The sequence below is a fragment of the Trachypithecus francoisi genome, unplaced genomic scaffold (genome assembly GCF_009764315.1).
Source record: "Trachypithecus francoisi isolate TF-2019V2 unplaced genomic scaffold, Tfra_2.0 Contig00586, whole genome shotgun sequence".
Lineage (NCBI taxonomy): Eukaryota > Metazoa > Chordata > Mammalia > Primates > Cercopithecidae > Trachypithecus > Trachypithecus francoisi.
The window spans coordinates 9,261,543-9,279,074 of NW_022680749.1; the positions used below are offsets into that span (position 1 = coordinate 9,261,543).

A 17,532-nucleotide genomic window follows, 5' to 3' on the forward strand; every position below is an offset into this window, starting at 1 on the left:
TCTGATAACCAGAGGGCTGGATCTAAGCTCATTTTGTCACTGCATTTTTTTTTTTTTTTTTTTGGTCTGGTTCATAAGCACTTGATCCTTGTGGACCAAAATAGAGATTGAACTTTTCCCATAAACTGAAGCTCTAAAAAAAAAAAAGAAAAGAAAAGCCAGAAAGCTCCCATACTCAAAAGCAAGGAAAACAAGACCACATAACGCTAAATTTAAAAAATAAATGTTAACTCAAAAGTCAGATTATACATTAGATTATGCCACATTAAAACATCAGGAGGAAGAAGAATTGACAAATGCAAACTGGCTGAAAAGTAGAGTCTATGGTTGTTAAGGAAGATGTTATTGTCTTTCTTACAATTCTCCAAAGAGCAGTAGTTGTGTAAGTTAGCTTAAACCATGTATACAATATACACAGCATGTGAGTATATTCTTCTAACAGGAAAGCCAAAAATTCTATGATCCAATTTCCCCATATTTGTCTAATATTATTCCCTAATACAAAGCCTTCATACAGCACAGTTTTGGAATTAATCACTAAAGAGGTGACCCTCCCTGTCCTATTTAGTGGGAGTTATGTGCTGTTTGCCTCTTATCCACTCTTGATCATTTGAAGGCCTTTGGCTCTCGCGAGACTCCAAGCCACTATCCCTGGCAATCAGGATACATGTCCTCACTCCAGTGGGCACCTTGTTTCTCAGACACAAGTTGAATAAATTGGGAGTGGCTGGCATAAAGCTCAAATTTATCATTAATGTCCACCCATTTCACTTTCTTGGCATCACTGCCAGCTTCCAGAGGAAGATGGTCCATTATTTCACCAGTTTCATCATGGTAGTTCACAGCCTCTGTCTCTATCCAGGAGTTATCTGTGTTCCGAGAATCATCCACGTAGCCTTTATAGACCACAAAATGTTCCTGGCTGAAGAATTTGTGCAACTGTCTCTTCAACTCCTGCATTTCTTCTCTAGATTTCTATAAAGACTTCATGGCTTCCTAGCCAAATTCTCTCTCCCATGTAGCACTAATTTTCTCTCCTGCATCCACCACCCACCCTGGGATTGCCTGTTCTCCACAGTCCTTCCTTTTGATGGCTACAAATTGCGGGATATTTTTCCCAGAAATAGGGTGGGTAATTTAGTTTCCCTTGCTATCCCTTTTCCATCTGGTTAAGATGGGATCTGCAGCATGATTGGGGCCTCAACACCCCAAAGGCCCTGGGCCAACCAGTCCTGTCTGACGTGCAGGAGTTCTAAGTCTACCTTTCTCAATCTCATACAAGCCATGCTGGCTCCTTCTCTCCACATGCCCATCCTTTTCGTTAAACTTAGGAGAGAAGTTGCTTTCACCCACTTGAGGGTCTGCCCACACGGGCCCGTCCAAGACAGAGCTGGCAGTGTACTCGAGGGGCATTACTCTCGTCACTCGGCCAGCCAGCTCACTTCCTCATGGGGAACCAGGCTTCGCTTCCCCTTGGAGCCAGGATACTGAGATGTCTGGGCCTTTTCGTGGGGGCTTCTCAGCAGTGCGCTTCCAATCTGACATGAAGTTTAGAGAAAACCCATGTCAGGAAAACAGGCTCCAGCTGACCGGGATGTTGGGGCAGCTGCTGTGCCTGCCTGTCACAGAGGCCAAGGTCATGAAGGGAGATACAGTCGCTAAAGCCTTGGACAGGCAGCATCCAGGCATCCAGCCATTCAAGACCCAGCGGCCCCAGGGGATTTCGGTCGCTCTCTGCGGGGAACGAGGTCTCCACCGCAGATCAGCACCCGCCCGTGGGGAGGTGGCCACGTTTCTTTCCTGAACACCGGTTAATGGCCCACTCTCCTAAAAGACCGTGGTGTTTCCAATGGCTACAACGGGGCGCGCCCGTGGCTCGGGCGTGGGGGTAACGGTGCCGTGGAGTGGCCAGGGGCGTACCACTACTGGACCGCGCCCTCTCGCTGCCACCCTGGTGTTTTGGTTGTAAAAAGATTTTGACCTCTGAAAAAGCTCCCAAATGGAAAGTGCTGGGGTTGAGAACATCTTCCTAACAACAATAAAATTAGCGAAGGACAATCACCAAAGTGCCATTAGCCCACTAGCCATTTACCAGTAAATTTAGTTCACCAGGTTTAGGATGCTGTCTGTTAGGGAGAGGGCAGAATGAACGTGGGGGTAGGAGTGGACAAAACTCCCTGTTTGGGACGTTCCGAAGCCGAGTGGGGGTGACCTCAAAAAAGAAGGGGGACTCACCTGGTGCACTGAGCGTGGTGCTGATGAGAACTCCATGAGAGGGTGTAATGAGCAGGGTATGTGTTCAAAACGTGGGTCTATCATTTACTACCTGAATGGCTTTGGCAAGTTGCTTAATCTCTCTTTCCAAAGGAGTATTTGCTACAGAATGCCAAGTGCTGTGCCAAGCACAGAAGAGTGAACTGAAGGCTGGACCACGGGCCCTTTGCTTTTAAAAGCATTCTGCTTGGAAAGGCAGCAGATTTTTATTTAATTAAAAAAAAATAGCTGGGCACAGTGACTCACGCCTGTAATCCCAGCACTTTGGGAGGACAAGACGGGCAGATCACAAGGTCAGGAGATGGAGACCATCCTGGCTAACACGGTGAAACCCCATCTTTACTAAAAGTACAAAAAAAAAAAAATTAGCTGGGCATAGTGGCGAGCGCCTGTAGTCCCAGCTACTCGGGAGGCTGAGGCAGGAGAATGGTGTGAACCCGGGAGGCAGAGCTTGCAGTGAGTTGAGATCGCACCACTGCACCCCAGCCTGGGCAACTGAGCGAGACTCCATCTCAAAAATAAAAAAATAAAAAAATAAAAAAATAAATATATATATATAGAGAGAGAGAGACAGAGAGACAGAAAGAGAGAGAGAGAACTAGCACTGAAAGGGCAATGCCAGGTATGAGGTAAACGTTGAACACAGGTTAAAAACCCAGCTCCAATTCCTCCACATGCCACTTTCTTGGGGGAAGTTACATAAGCTCTCTTCAGGTTCCTCATGTGTAAAATGAAAATATTAATAACTGCCTCACAGGGCTGTGGTGACAATTAAGTAGGATGTTATAACACGTGTTAGCTCAATGTCTGGTCCACAGCACAAACTCAATAAATATTAGTTGTCATCACTGTAATTATCATTAACTTTTTTTGATTCTGCACCTTGAAAACTGTAGATTAGAACAGGACAGCTGAGATGATTATGGGAACTGAGCAGCTCACATATGAGGTCAGAGTTAAACAGCTTATGGTCAGAGAAAATCAGGATAAGAAATAACAGAAATTCGGGCTGAGAAATAACAGCATCTGTCCTGAAATGATAAATAATGAGAAGAGGCGCCGTCTTAGTCATTACTCAGAAGGAAACAAGCCCTAGGGAAAGGTATCTGATCATTTGAAACAGTCCCATTAGAAAGATGTTCAATGAGTAAATGATTTTCTGGTCAAATATGTTTGGGGAATTCTACATATTTTATCACCCTGCCCCCTTAGAAATTCAGGATTCACATTAGTGTTCTAAAGATCCTGAAAATTCCTATAAACACAAATCAATATTAAGCTGTTTAATTTTGTTTCATTCAGTATTTCCATTATCTGGTTAGAAACATTCTAACCAGAGAATGTTTCTTTTTTGCAATAAATGGTAACATATTAGGAACATACTTCCTCAAGTTTAGAAAGCTTTCAAAATGTATATGTCTGATTGAGGGTAGATCCCTAATCATTTGAAGTTATTACCATCATCATAACTATGGAAGGCAGTTACAGAATACATACTCAATGCCCTCATTAAACTCCAAACAAGATGAGGCAGGTTTCTAGAAGGCTTGAAACACAGAAATAGCTGGGGCTATGGAGAACAAAATGGTAGAAAAGGACTGAGAACAGAGAAATATGAGACATAGTCATCCTTAAGCATCATTGTCATAAACATTGTTGAGGGTTGGCTGTGGGCAAGGCACTGTACAAAGTACCACTGGGAAAGAAAGATGATCCTTAAGGGACACAGTCCCAGCTCTGTAATTCTTGTCTCCCTATGCCTCAATTTTTTAAATCATGGAATTCTATTCCTCTAGGTCTCCTGAAAATGTATTAAGAAAACCACTGATACAAAAACTTAAAACATTTGGGGGAAAGACACTTGTGAATTCCTCATTATTTCCAGGTCTCCTACTCCAACTCATAAGAAACAAATGGAGCAGATGTCTTGGGTCTGGTTCTGGCTTCCTCTGTCATAGGCTTTATAGCTTGCACCTGACCCTTGGCTTCTCTGGGTCTTGGTTCCTCACTAGAAAAGGAATCTGTTGGCCTCGGTTATCTACAAAAGACCTTCCAGAGTTGGCATTTTATGATTCTAGGATCTATGAAAACTTCATTATTAGAAGGGCAAGGTCAATTGTTCCTATGAATCCAAAAGACTAGATGTTCAAATATAAACAGCTAGATGCTCAGGGAAAAACATACCATTGAGGAAAGGAAAGGAACAGGGAGGGTATGGTGTGCCACATACAAGGCAGAAATATAATAATTCATGAGCACCTGGAAATGAACTTTAAAACCAGTAATAAGGCATTTTATTCTATTTTGAGCATCATCAGCAGGCAGAAGATGGTTAGATAAGACCATTTGATGATCGTGGTGCAAAAGATACCCTAAGGGCAAGAAATAAAATAACTATAGTAGGAACCAAAAGAATTATCTGCTGGGAAGCCACTGGGGAGATTCCCTTTCTTAAATTGCCTTCTGAGGCAGAAATGTCTGAGGTAGAATAAGCAGAGCAACACACAGAGAATTTTCTGGTTCTATCCATGAGAAAGCCCTAAAGGAACTATAAGGGGCAATCAGAGAATAAATCTTTGGTCTGTCACTATGAACTATGCCTAAGTCAGAGATTGCCTGTGTCATTCCCATTTTATAATATTAAGGATATTATAAAAGGCAAAGTGGAGATGGGGAGGACCAGGATGATTACAAGGTCCAGGCAGTGCAAGAACCCCTAACCATCCTTCCTGCCTTTCTTTGGGAAGCAGAAACAAGTGGTACGCAGCACATTTAATTATCAAGAATTATCCATCTCTTCCAAAAATGATGCTAAGGCTCAACTTCAGAAACATATCTTAAAGGAAAGCAGAAAAATGGTTTACTCCTCTCTTTAAAGTGGTAATAATGATAATAAATAACAAATTAACTACTATATACTAAGTTATTTCCAAGTAATAGACTGGTGGACAGGTTTATCCAGGTATGACTGCCCAGTTTTGAATTCTGGTTTAGCCACTTCTTAGCTAGTTGACCTTAAGCAAGTTTTTAACCTTCTCTGGGCCTCAGTTTTCTCATCTAGAAACAATAATGGTATCCATGTTATACGGTTGATGTGACATAATTCATTTAAACAGCTTAGACTAATGTCTGGTCAATAGTAAGACCTCAACAAATAGTTATTGCAACTATTACTATTAAGTACTTTACATTTGTTATCCCATTTAATTTTCAAACAACCCTTTGAGTTAGGCACATATACTAACAATATTACCAGTTAACAGACTGAGGACATTGCAGTTCATAGAATTTAAATGTGCCCAAGATCACATAGCTAGTTATTACTATATATTTGAGAACCAGAAAGCCTTGATAATATAAACTCATATTTTATTGGTAGTCTGAATGCAAGTTGAATTTGATTTTATAGAGCAAAATGGCACCATTTTACTACAACTATAAAATTTTTGACTTAATATTAAGTTGGTTCTTCTGCTAGGTTCACTCTATAAGAGGAAGAATTTGGAGAGAGTGAAACCATTAGCAACCTATTGTAATAACAGTTGTAAAGAGAAAATGCTCTGAACCATGGGGCAATTCAGACAAAAAAGACGAGCAAGAGAGACATCCCGAAGTGGAAGTAGAGGCCTAAAGAGGTGAAGTCATCAAAGATCACCCATTTTAATCCTAAAAAGCCCAATAGATAGTGCTTGGCATAAACAGGGAAGTCAGGAGGGGAGCTGACAATGGAAAGTTCACTTTTAGCTGTGTTTTAAGGACACATGATAAGAGGGTAGTGCATGGGAAGAGTGCTGTGGGAACTGGAGATTCTGCCACTAGCATTTCTGTTCCTCAGTTTCCTCTTTCATAAAATGAGAAGTTGATCTAGAATTAATCCTTTGGATTCCTTCCAACTTCCTGGAGGAAGCATGTAAATGAATTAGAGGAAGTAGAAAGTAGATTTCAGGAATTCGAGAGGCAGTGAGTGATCAAGGTATTGGGTCATTAGTCTGCCTTGAAGTAAGAGAGAAGTGGGGCAATTACTTACTTTTTAAGACTAAGACAAATGGTGCCTTTTAAGAAATGAGTTAGGCAGGATAATTAATACACCCATATGTAGAATACAGGCTGTCGACAATTAACCTAAGAAATCTAAAGTAAAATGTGTAACAATGAAAGTCAAGTAGCCTTTATTTATAGGAGAGATAAGCTTCAGTTTGTGTGGTGTGATGTGAAGGTGTTGGGAAAGTCCAGCTGCCCCAAAAATTCTTCCTGATCTTCTTAAAATACTGCCTGGCTTTACACCATTAAAATAAACCTCTTTAAATGTACTTCATAATAAAAAATGCACATTTATTTCACATTCAGCTGTTACCATGCTTTCCGGTGCATTAGGGTAGCAGGATGACAACTAGCTACAGTCAACTGAGGAGACAAAGATTTGAAGGGGGAGGAGGAAGGGATTCCTTTGATATGTGCAGCATTGCTCAAGTCAGTCAGTTCAACAACATGTGGCTGCCTATTATACTCCCGATACTGAGCTAGGTTCTAGACATTAAAAGGCAAGTAAGTTGTGGTTCACTGCCTCAAGATGCTTACGGTCCAAAGAGAGTGGACTACATAAAGGTCATGGGGCTGGAGGAGTTTTGAAAAGTGGGACCAGTGACTAAGAAAGAAACGGATGAGGGACAAAGAAATTTGTTCTCTTCCATCACAACTTTGTTGAAGAATTAGATACCCCAAACAATGCTTTTTCTTGGTCCCAGTGAATCCCCCTAAGGAACTACTAAAATTTAAGCTGGTAGAGTTGACACCCTATAGGCTGAAGAATAACAGATAATTCAAATATCTTTAATTCAATATTTTTTGGCCCTTTGAAATTTAAATTAGTAAAAGTTTACTATATCAGAACTTGTAACCTAAACAGTTGACTATAAAATACAGGTTTACTGATAATTTTTCCTGCTCCCTTCCTCCGCTGGAACTTCACAGTATACTAAGATTGCTGAGGACTGGTGGGGACAACCAGGGCTGGCAGAAGCAGGAAGCAGGAAATGTAGAGAAATTGGAGCTAGAAAGATAACTGAGCACTTATTTAAACAGCAGACTAGAGGAGCACCATATCTTCACAGATGGTGTTAAACAAGCATCATAAGACATAGCTTCAAATAATGTAGGGAACATACAATTAGGGCCACAAAAACTTGGGGGACCAGTTCTAGTTCTGGTATTTACTAGCTGGATAGCCACGGGAAGTCATAATATTTTTTGCCTATATTTAATGAGTACTGTCTATATGCCAGGCACCCTATAACATGTCTATAATTGACTGAATGTTCATGTCTCCCCTCCAATTCATATGTTGAAATCCTACCCCCCAGTGTGATGGTATTGGGAAGTGGGGCCTTTGGGAAGTAATTAAGTCATGAGGGTGGAGTCCTCATTAATGGGATGACTGCCCTCATAAAAGGAACCCCAGAGAGCTCCGAGGCTCAGTGTCTTTTCACTTTGTAAGGATACCATGAGAAGTCAGCACTCCAGAGGAGGAAGAAAGGCCCTCAGCCAACCCTTGGCCATGCTGGCACTCTGATGTCATACTTCCAGCCTCCAGAACCATGAGAAATGAATGTTTGTTGTTTAAGCCACCCAGTTTATGGTAGTTTGTTATGGCAGTCCAAACTGGGCAAGAGTGTTTTACATGATGATATTTCATTTTCATGACAACCCACTTAAGTAGATTCTATCGTTTTTCTCTATTTTATAGATGAGGAAACTTAACTACAGATAATTCAAGTTCAGATAAACTAAAATTTGTTAAAGTAGGGATTTGAATACAGATAGTCAAACTCTAATGGCCATGTTTAATCATGATATTCCAGGTATTAAGTCTTTTAGGCTTCAGTTCCCTCACTTAAAACTGGACATGTTGCACCAGACAATGTTGAAAATTCTTTCTGGCTTTAAACACTATGATTCTAATTATATAAACCATACCTATATTTAATATGCTCATGGTTAATCTGTGTTTCTGAACAGTCTCAGAGAACTGAGAGCTGAAGACAAGTTTCTGAAATATGGCTTCATTTCCCAGTTATCCCTTGTTTCAATCAAGGTAAACCATATAATATACTGTCCACCAAGAATACCCTTCCTCCATTTCCATCTATTGAAAATCTATCCATCCTTCAAGTAACAGCTGAAATGCCACCTCCTCTAAATAGCTATTCTCAGTCTTTGGAGATTTAAAGTGGGGATGTATTAGACTGTTGGGGGTTGGGATTGGGGTGAAGTATCTGTGCAAATGAAAGGAAAAGATGTAGGCTAAGAAGAAGAAAGGGTGCAGGGAACCATGAAAGGTAAGAGAACTGTCAGCAGTGTTGTTGGTGACCAGCACAAAGCCTTCCTTGTGACAGGCAATAGCAAAGCCACCAGATTATATTAAATGTTGCCCAGCTAGTAGGAGATGAAGATTAAATGAGATAACACGTGTAAAATATCTAGTACACTCTCTGGAAGGGCAGCAACATGATAGTTCCTAATCTCTTCCTTCCATAGGAACCTGGTCACCTCCTTCATGCTGAAGAAAGTTGCCATCCTGCCCAGGGAGGAGTAGGACAAGAAGAGGGGAGAAGAGACTCTGGGGGAAAAAGAAGTCAGGAGGGGATATATGGGAACACAAAGGAAAAACGAGAGCCAGAGTACACAAGACGAGAGAGAAAAAAGAAATGTATGGGAGTGACGGCGAAGAAGAGGATAGAAGGGTAATGGAAGCAGAAGGGCAAAGAGGGACAAGTAAGAAGGGGAGAATTCTAGGACTCAGGAAGAGAAAGTTCCTGCTGCACTGCGGAATGCGGCCTAAAGGAAGAGGTAACCAAGCGCAGCAGCACCCAAGCCCAGGTGCCAGTCATTTGCCGCGGGGCTCTCAGATCCTCCTTTTGCTGCTCTCACGTATTCTGTAGGAATTCTGACCCCTGCCCTCTGTCGTCTTGTCCACTGGCTTCTCCTGCTTTCCACCACTGGGTGGCCCTGGAGGGTGGGAGGAAGGGAGAAGCCAGGGGGACTCTCATCCCCTACTTTGGAAGATGTCTTCCGCAGTAGTTGCACTTCCTTTGTGGCTCCAACTCCTATTGGACAAGCCCTTCAGGGTTCTGGCTGTCTCCTAGCTTTGCCCCTTCCTGACGCAAACTTCTCAGGGGAGAAGGCACGTCCAGCAATGGCTAATCTCAGGATTGCCTCACCTTACCCTAGTTGAACGTCCAGTTCTTTCAACACTTGTAACTAATTTGCTGCATTAAATTGTTGCTATGGAATCACTTGAGAAAGAAAACTTCACTTTCACTTGGATTCACTTGCAGAGTTCAAAGACACTTTTCCTAATGGGACTGCTAGCAGCGCATCAGAGAAAAAAATCTAGCAGTCCCAGGAGTCAAGAAGGGTCAGGGTCTACTTTAGTGTTTGATCAGACAGCGACAAATCCACACTACCTAACAGGGTGGAGGGCTTTTAGCCTAGGAATTAGCTGTAAAATGACTGGGTTCATGTCTATTTTTTCATTATTTACTCTATTCTCTTTGATCACCGCCAGCCTTGGCTTAAGGAACATCTCTGTAGAATTCAATTTTATTCCTCAAGGGTTACTTAAGTGCCCATTATGAGTACGGAGGGCACATAGCTAGGTGTGGTAGGGAAGAGATATAGAGACGCAGGAAAAATGGAGGGCATGCTCAGTTTTTGGAAGTGTTTGCTTTTTTCAAGATGAGGTTTGTGGACCTATCAGGAGGGCCCTCTTGATAAAGACTCCCGAACTTTTCCAATCCCACCAGAGCTACAGACACTCGGAGGCAATACTAGTCTTACAGCTTTCATGTCTCCCATCCCCAGAGCTCTGTTAAAAGCAGACTCCTCTTCAAGGAATCCACAGATCAGAGAGGATACAGCACAGGCACACAATTGACCCCCAAGTCAGAATGATGCCAGCCACAAGGGGGGATTCTGCCTGGGGGAGCAGGAAGACTGCAGAGAGATGGAAGGAGATGGCTACAGGAGCTGTGTCCAAGAAAGTTTGACAGGTGGAGGCAGCTAAGGGGTTTTCTGGCAGAGAACAGAGCAGGATCAAAATCAAGTGTCAAAGGGCAGACACATTTCAGGTGTTGTCTGTAAACGGAGGCTTTGGGGTGAGGGTAGGGAAGTGGAGAGGAAACTGAAAAATGGAGGCCCAGCTATTGAGGACTCTGAGAATGAGGCATTAAGGCTTGAGGCCGTGGTGAGTCATTGGAGGATCTTCAGCATCAGGGAGGCAAGGTCACTTCTGGTGGGGTGGCAGAGGGGTGGGGGGACTTTGTGATTAGAAGCAAAGAAGCTGGAGACAGGAAAAGAAACTGCGAGCTCTGGGGTGGAGGGCAGCTTATACGGGAAGCCTGGACTTGACCATCGCCAGGGAGGCATACTGACGTTCGAGCTGCCTTCCATCTGTTCAAGGGCACTCTTACTCCGTCTGTGGGGGGAGAAGGTGCCCCCTCAGCGGCTGTACAATTCGAAGTCTCCAGCCTGAGAAGTTTCGAATTTCTCCTTGCCAAGGTCGGGCCACTACAGGTGGGCGATTGCGAGCCCCGATCGAACGCTTGGCTCCACGCCCGCCCGGGGCAGCCGCCGCGGCTCGTCCCCTCCAGGCCTGGGCACTGCCGTGGGCCGTGCCCGGCAGGGCGCTCCGGGAGCTGCGCGGCGGCAGCTCGAGGAGGCCTGGCGGGCGGCTGCGAGAGGCTGTGCCCCAGTTTGTGTCCAATCAGGGAGTGCGGGCTGTGCCCCGAGCCGGGCAGCAATGCGTAAACAAACCCACGGTAACTCCTCCGCCCCCTCGGCGCGCTCGCCCCGCGCCCGCCGCCGCCAGCGCCGCCGCCGCCGCCGCCGCGGGCTCTGCTTTCCTCGCGCCCGCCCGCCGGGCCGGCCCAGCCCCCGCCCCGCGCCGCTCGCACCCCCGCTGCCCCGCCCCGCCCCCGCCGGCGCGGGCTCCCTCACCTACCGCCCCACGCGCGCGCGCTCGCGCACCACGCGCCCCGCGCGGCCCGCCCGGATCGTGGCCTCTCGAGAGCAAGGTAAAGGCGATGCGCGGGGACCCAGGCGACTTCCCCGCCCGAAGCGGCCCAGGGAAGTTTCTGGCGTGGCTATTTTCCGCGGGGCCGCGGGGAGGCCCCGGGAGCCGAGCGAGCCCGGCGGGCGGGAGGGGGCCGCCTGGCGCCCCGAGGTCACAAGTTGCCTAACCTGACCTCGGTGCGGGTCGGTGGGCGGCGCGGCCGGGCTGGCGGCGCGCGGAGAGGGGCTGGAGGCGCGGCGGGGCCGGGCGCCGGGCGGGCAAGGGGAGGGCCCCGAGGAACTTTCTCTTCCCCAGAGGGGCGCCTTCCAGTCCTGGCCGCGGCCCCGCCGCGGGAGCAGCGGCTCCCTGGCTGGAGGGAGACCATGAAATGTGTTTGAAGAAGCTGACGCAGTTTGTGACGCTCGCGGCTTCCTGACGGGGACCGGTTGCAGCGGCGCCTCCGCCGAGGAGGGACGACCTGAGTCGGCGCTCGGGCCCTTCCCCCGCCGGCAGCCGCGCGCCCGGGCGCCTAGTTTGGGGGCCGCTGGCTCGGGGCGCGAGCATCTGCTCCCGGCTGCGCGCGTCGCTTCCGTTTTGATTAGCTCAGGTTATTATATAAGATGTCACGGAGAGGAAAGGGGCGATCAAGAGGCGCGTTGGGGAGGGCGCGGTGGCCTTCCGCGAGTGGCAGGGAGGGACAGGAGGCAGGACCCGGCGGCACCCACCTGTACGCCTTCCGCGCCCCCTGCGGGCGCTGCCCGCGCGCGTGCCAGGGTGGTGGGGTTGGGGGGCACTGACGGTCGTGCCCGGCGCTCCCCTCCCCTCCCCGCCAACACTCGAGCAGCGGCCGAAACGTGCTATTTTTTCGCCGCCACCTCTCCTGGGTCTACACGTTTCTGATTCCAGGCGTTTGTACTTTGAAACATTTGTTTAATATGAAGGAAGCTGCGTGTACGGCCGTCATAGTACACCCGGAACGTGTGGCCGTGAGCTCCAGGGCGGTGAATGAATCATCGCCCCGCGGACCGGGCCCCGATGATTCATGCGGGGTACACACGCGCGCGTACTCGCTGTGTGCCTCTGACCCAGGGAGAGCGGCCCCTCTGCAGTGATGACGCCCGGAGGGGTGGGGGAGACTTAGTGCAAAAAGAAAGCGGGGTACCCCCTTCCACAATAACTTCGGGGGGGGTTCAGGGACGCCCGGAGGGGTGGGGGAGACTTAGTGCAAAAGGGCAGCGGGGTCCCCCCCTTCCACACTAACTTTTGTGGGGTCAGGCTCGGCACAATCCCCAAGGCTTGTTTCGTGTTCTTGAATGAGTTACAAAATTCCACCTGGCTACATTAATCGGTCGAGGAGCGCTGGTTCGCTGCAGTGCTGGGTCCTGTCTCGTTCAGTATTTGGTGTCAAGTAAGGGAGGTATCAGACTCTGAAGGAATCCTCCTAGTAATTGCGTCTACCTAAGTAGCTCTAAAGTAATTAGAAAAATTTTAAAAGTGGATCTTAAAAGAAAAATGTGACTCCTTAAGACTAGTTTTTTGAGGGTTTTTAAAAGCCAGATCCTAAAAGGAACCTCGTTTGCCATTCATGGATACAGAATTTTTCCCACTGTGATCACTCTCGAAGATTAACTTGACTCATTCCCACCTCACATTAGTAAGATTGAATAAAGTTTTCTCATCATTTAAGACTCACCTCAAACGGCATCTACTCAGCGAGGGCCTCTTGATCGCCTTCATTATCTCCTGTCCCCTTCCCCCAAGGAGCCACCCATAGTACTGTTTTATTTTCTTCACAGCGCTAAATCGCTGTCTGGTCTTACTTTGTTTAGGAGTTCTTTAAGTCTGATCTCTTCTTATTGGAATGTAAGCTCCACTGCAGCAGGGATTTGGGCTGTTTTGTTCACTGCTATAACCCTAGTACCTAGAACAGTGCCTGGCATACATGAAACACTTAATATTTGTTGACTCGTGAATGAATAAACTCTTTTCCAGATTTCTTGGTAGGACTGTTTTTGACAGTTGACATTCAGTGCTTTTTTTTCTTTTTTTTTTTGGTGGGGGAGAAGTCACCAAATTGGTGCAGTTCTAATTTTCTTCTTTTTACCTCCTGGTTTTCTTTTGATTGATTTTCTCCTCTGTGATGTTAACCTACAGCGCAAGAAGGGTTTAAGCATCATATCCTAAGACACTTAGTAAGAAGAAAGATAAAGCATGTGGAGCCCTGTCAAGAGAAAGTATGTTACTATGTAACCTCTGGATGATTAAAAATATTGTCTGTGCTACTTGAAGAAAAAGTGCAGGATGTTGAAATGGAATCAGCAAAGTCAAATCCTACAGTCCTATGTCTCCACTCATATGGAATACTAATATTTCCATATCTTCCCTCCCCATTGCCTGGAAAACAGCCTGAAGTTTAGCTGCAGTTTGGGACGGTTCATAATAGATACCACTTAATATGAAGGTTTTTTGTTTGAGACAGAATCTCACTCTGTTGCCCAAGCTGGAGTGCAGTGGCACAATCATAGCCTCAACCTCCCAGGCTCAAGTGATCCAATATGAAGTATTAATTTAATCAAATGAAAACAGGATTTATGCTGCAGAGGCCTTAACTCTGATTTGTTGTTGTTCATGTTGGTAATGCCACAGAAGAGTAGATAAAAGGAGTTATTTAAAATTATATTTTAAACATCTTAAATGGATTCTAAAGAATTACAGCTATAATAAGTCAGTGATATAATGTAAGAAGGATTTGAATGTCATGTTTAATATCCCTTTAGAGGATAAACTTTGATAAAATTTATATTATAAATAAACTTTGGAGGTGTGTTAATTAGTCCCAGTCTTGTAGCAATATTTTCAGAACTTGATACTTCTGAAGTTACTGCTGAAGAAGAATGGGCTTCTAACAGTTCACTTTCCATAATAGTAGCTGTGATCACTTGCAGAAGCATAATCTCAAGAGTAAGCTCAGAGACAATAGAATTTTAAAGCCAAAGGAGACCTTGAAATTACTTGATGCAGTTCATTCCTTTTTAATCAATCCCTTTACTAAAGAAACTAAGGCATAGTGAGATGACTTGCCTAAGGTACAGGGTACCATAAAGAGCTTAAGTGGTTAGAAGTTCCTGAATTAGCCAGAGCTGCTGTAGGTGGAGAAGAATGGTTTCTATCATTAGTTGATTGGCTGCCTTTTGCTTCTGAACTCGCAGGAAAAAATAACATCTTATTCACCTTTGTATCCTCCCATGTGCCTGGAACATCTAGGGGCTCAACAAATGCTTATTGAAAGCAGTTGGATAAATGGGTTTTAAGTTGAAAATATATTTAGGAAGTGAAAAAGCAGGAAAACATATCTCCTTTCCACATTGAAGAAGTTTTCTGACAAGAAAATTAGATGTTTTCGGTAAATAACCTTATAATTAACCTTAGAACTTTTATAATAATGAAACTGTTTAATTTTTATGCCTCCAGTTTTTTTTTTAAAGCTTAAAACTTGTAAGTGTGCATGTTTGCTTACTTGGTATAATTACTGGAGGAACAGTAGGAGACAAGAGTCAGGACATGTGGTAGGTCTTGCCTCTGTCACAGCGTCCAATAGAAAAGCCTAGACTTTGCAGCCAGTCAGATTTGGGGCTAAAACACAGCTCTGCCCCTAATAAGCAGAGCTTTCCACAGCAGGTTACTTAACTTTTTGGAACATTCTGTTATCTCTAAAGTGGGGATAATGCCATCTACCTTGAAGGATTATGTGAGACTGAGATAATGTATATTTATAATGTGTGTGGTGTATAAAAGGCTCTTAATAAATGGTAACTGCTATAGTTATGACTACAGACTTGTGTGACCAAGGGGGCAGCTTAATCCCTCAGAAGTTTCAGTTTTTTCAATCGGAGAATTGGTGGTCAGGATAGGGGAGGGGAATTACTGATCTCTAAGATCTTGTCCAGCTCTATGGTTTCAGGAACCAATAAAGAAATATATAGTTCTGCAATTTTAGTTTAAGGTAATTCATATATCCTTGATCCAACAAGAACTACAAAAATGATTAGTTTCTAGACCTTCTTAAAAATTTGTCTAAATTAACTTTTATAAGTACATTTTCATTATTTTATATGCTATATGATGGATATGAAGTTAATTTGAATATCTCAACCTCTCATCCAGCTTACTTTACATATAAAGCAATATAAGGAGTATATTGGTTAATTAGACATAGATATTCTTTCTTTAAGAGGCTTAAGAGTCATGTAGCGCACATAAGACAGATAACTAAAGGCTGTTTTACATGGGAGAACTGTTAGAGAGGCATAAAGAAAATACTTTGTGAATTCAGAGGAGGAAAAGACTTTCTAGCCAGGAAAAAAAAATGGGTAAGACTTAATTAGGGAATTTTGAACAAGGCCTTAAAAAAATTGAGATGACTTCAACCGGCAGAGATGTAGAGACCAGTCTGTGCTAAGGCTTGAAGGTAAGAATATATGAGCATATCCAGGGTTGGAGAAGAATGTGGTTAAACTGGAGGTTGAGGAGCCTGGAGGCAGTATAATGGGAGAGAATGCTGCATGGGGAGGGGAAATTAGGACTATATTGTGAAGCATCTTGAATGCTGGGCTAAGGAGACTGTTTAGTAGGCAGTAGATAAGTATCAGAAATATTTTAAATGGGGGAATGATGTGATCAAGACCATGCTTTAAGAGATTAATCTTCATTGCAGGAGCCACAGGTAGTCCATTTAAGTAGCTATTGAAATATTCTCCAGAAAGAAGTGATGAGAACCTAAGTTAGAACCTAAGTTAGAGGCAGATGAGATGGGCAAGATACTGTAGAAGTAAGTGAAACAGAACTTGTTGGCAGTTGGATGTAGGAATTGAGGAAGAAATGAAAGACAGAAGCTGAGTCACTTAAGTTGATGTTGGCAAGGATTGAAATAGGAAGGGACACTAGTTAAGCACCTGCAAGTAGTGTGCAATCAATAAATATTTGTCTAATTAATGGAGGTGATTATTGGTTTGGATTTGGATTCGTTAACTTGTATGTGCCTATGGAACATCCAGATGGATGAGAGCCATTAAAAATAGAGAAAGATTTGGGGCATCCTTGTGGAGGGGGATGGTGAACCTGTCAGAACAGTTCAGAGTGTGGTGAGCAGAATAAAAGGCTAGGTTAGAGCCTTGTAAACCCCAGTATTCATAGGCTTGAGGTAGACAGGAAGAGGTAGACAGGATGCTGAGAAGAAAGAAGCAGGAGGAGGATGAGGACAAGATAGGGCAAAGAAAGATGAGGAAGGAGATTTCGGAGGAGCCTGATAGGGTAGAGGATAGGCTGAGTTGAAGACTGGGAAAAGGGCGTTAGATTTGTCAGTGAGACCATAGTCAATAGCCTTCAAGGAACAGAGTCAGTTGGGCAGTGGCGGTTACTGGGGACAAGTCAGCTAGTTACCTGAAGGATGCTGACTTGGGAAGGAAACGGGGAAAGCAAATATAAATTGTGACTGGGCTATGAAAATCAGAGGCTGGGGGTAGGGAGGAGGCAATGATTTGAGGCATGCAAAGTGTCAATGAAACTTTCTTAATAACCACCGGGCACGGTGGCTCACACCTGTAATCCTAGCACTTTGGGATGCCGAGGCGGGCAGATCATGAGGTCAGGAGTTCCAGACCAGTCTGGCCAACATAGTGAAACCCCGTCTACTAAAAATACGAAAACTTAGCCAAATGTGGTGGTGTGCGCCTGTAATCCCAGCTACTAGGGACGCTGAGGCAGGAGAATCACGTGAACCCAGGAGGCTGAGGTTGCAGTGAGCCGAGATTGCACCATTGGACTCCAGCCTGAGTGACAGTGAGAGACTCCATCTCAAAAAACAAACAAACAAACAAAACACCATAAGGAAGGTTTAAGAACATTTGTGCGTTGTGCGTAGAGTGGTTGCAAGTGGAGAGGAAAGGAATGCAGATCGGGGGAGGACATAGGAGAGCAATTAATACACTAGGCTCTCCTCAAGTAGTAGAGATAGGATAGGGTAACCATACATGCAATTGCCCAGGGCAGTGCCAGTTCACACCAGTTTAATTACATTGTAATATCTGGATACAGGATACAGGATAAAAGTGGATAATAATGCCCACTTTTAATCTTAATAGAGAGCCTATTTTTGAATAATTGAATTGATTACCCTAATCATGATGCACATAAAGAAGTCGCTTGTGGGA

The 17,532-nt window shown here is 44.7% G+C and overlaps 1 protein-coding gene and 1 pseudogene across 1 annotated transcript in view; one reads left to right on the forward strand and one right to left on the reverse strand.

The window, feature by feature from the left end:
* Positions 1 to 207: 207 nt before the first annotated feature.
* On the reverse strand, positions 208 to 2,479 carry LOC117086600 (annotated as a pseudogene).
* Positions 2,480 to 11,211: 8,732 nt separating this feature from the next.
* PCGF5 (polycomb group ring finger 5) overlaps positions 11,212 to 17,532 on the forward strand; it is a 122,186-nt gene continuing 115,865 nt past the window's right edge. The window contains exon 1 of the mRNA XM_033216045.1: positions 11,212 to 11,345. The gene's annotated coding sequence lies outside the window, so the exon portion shown is untranslated. The remainder of the gene's footprint in view (positions 11,346 to 17,532) is intronic.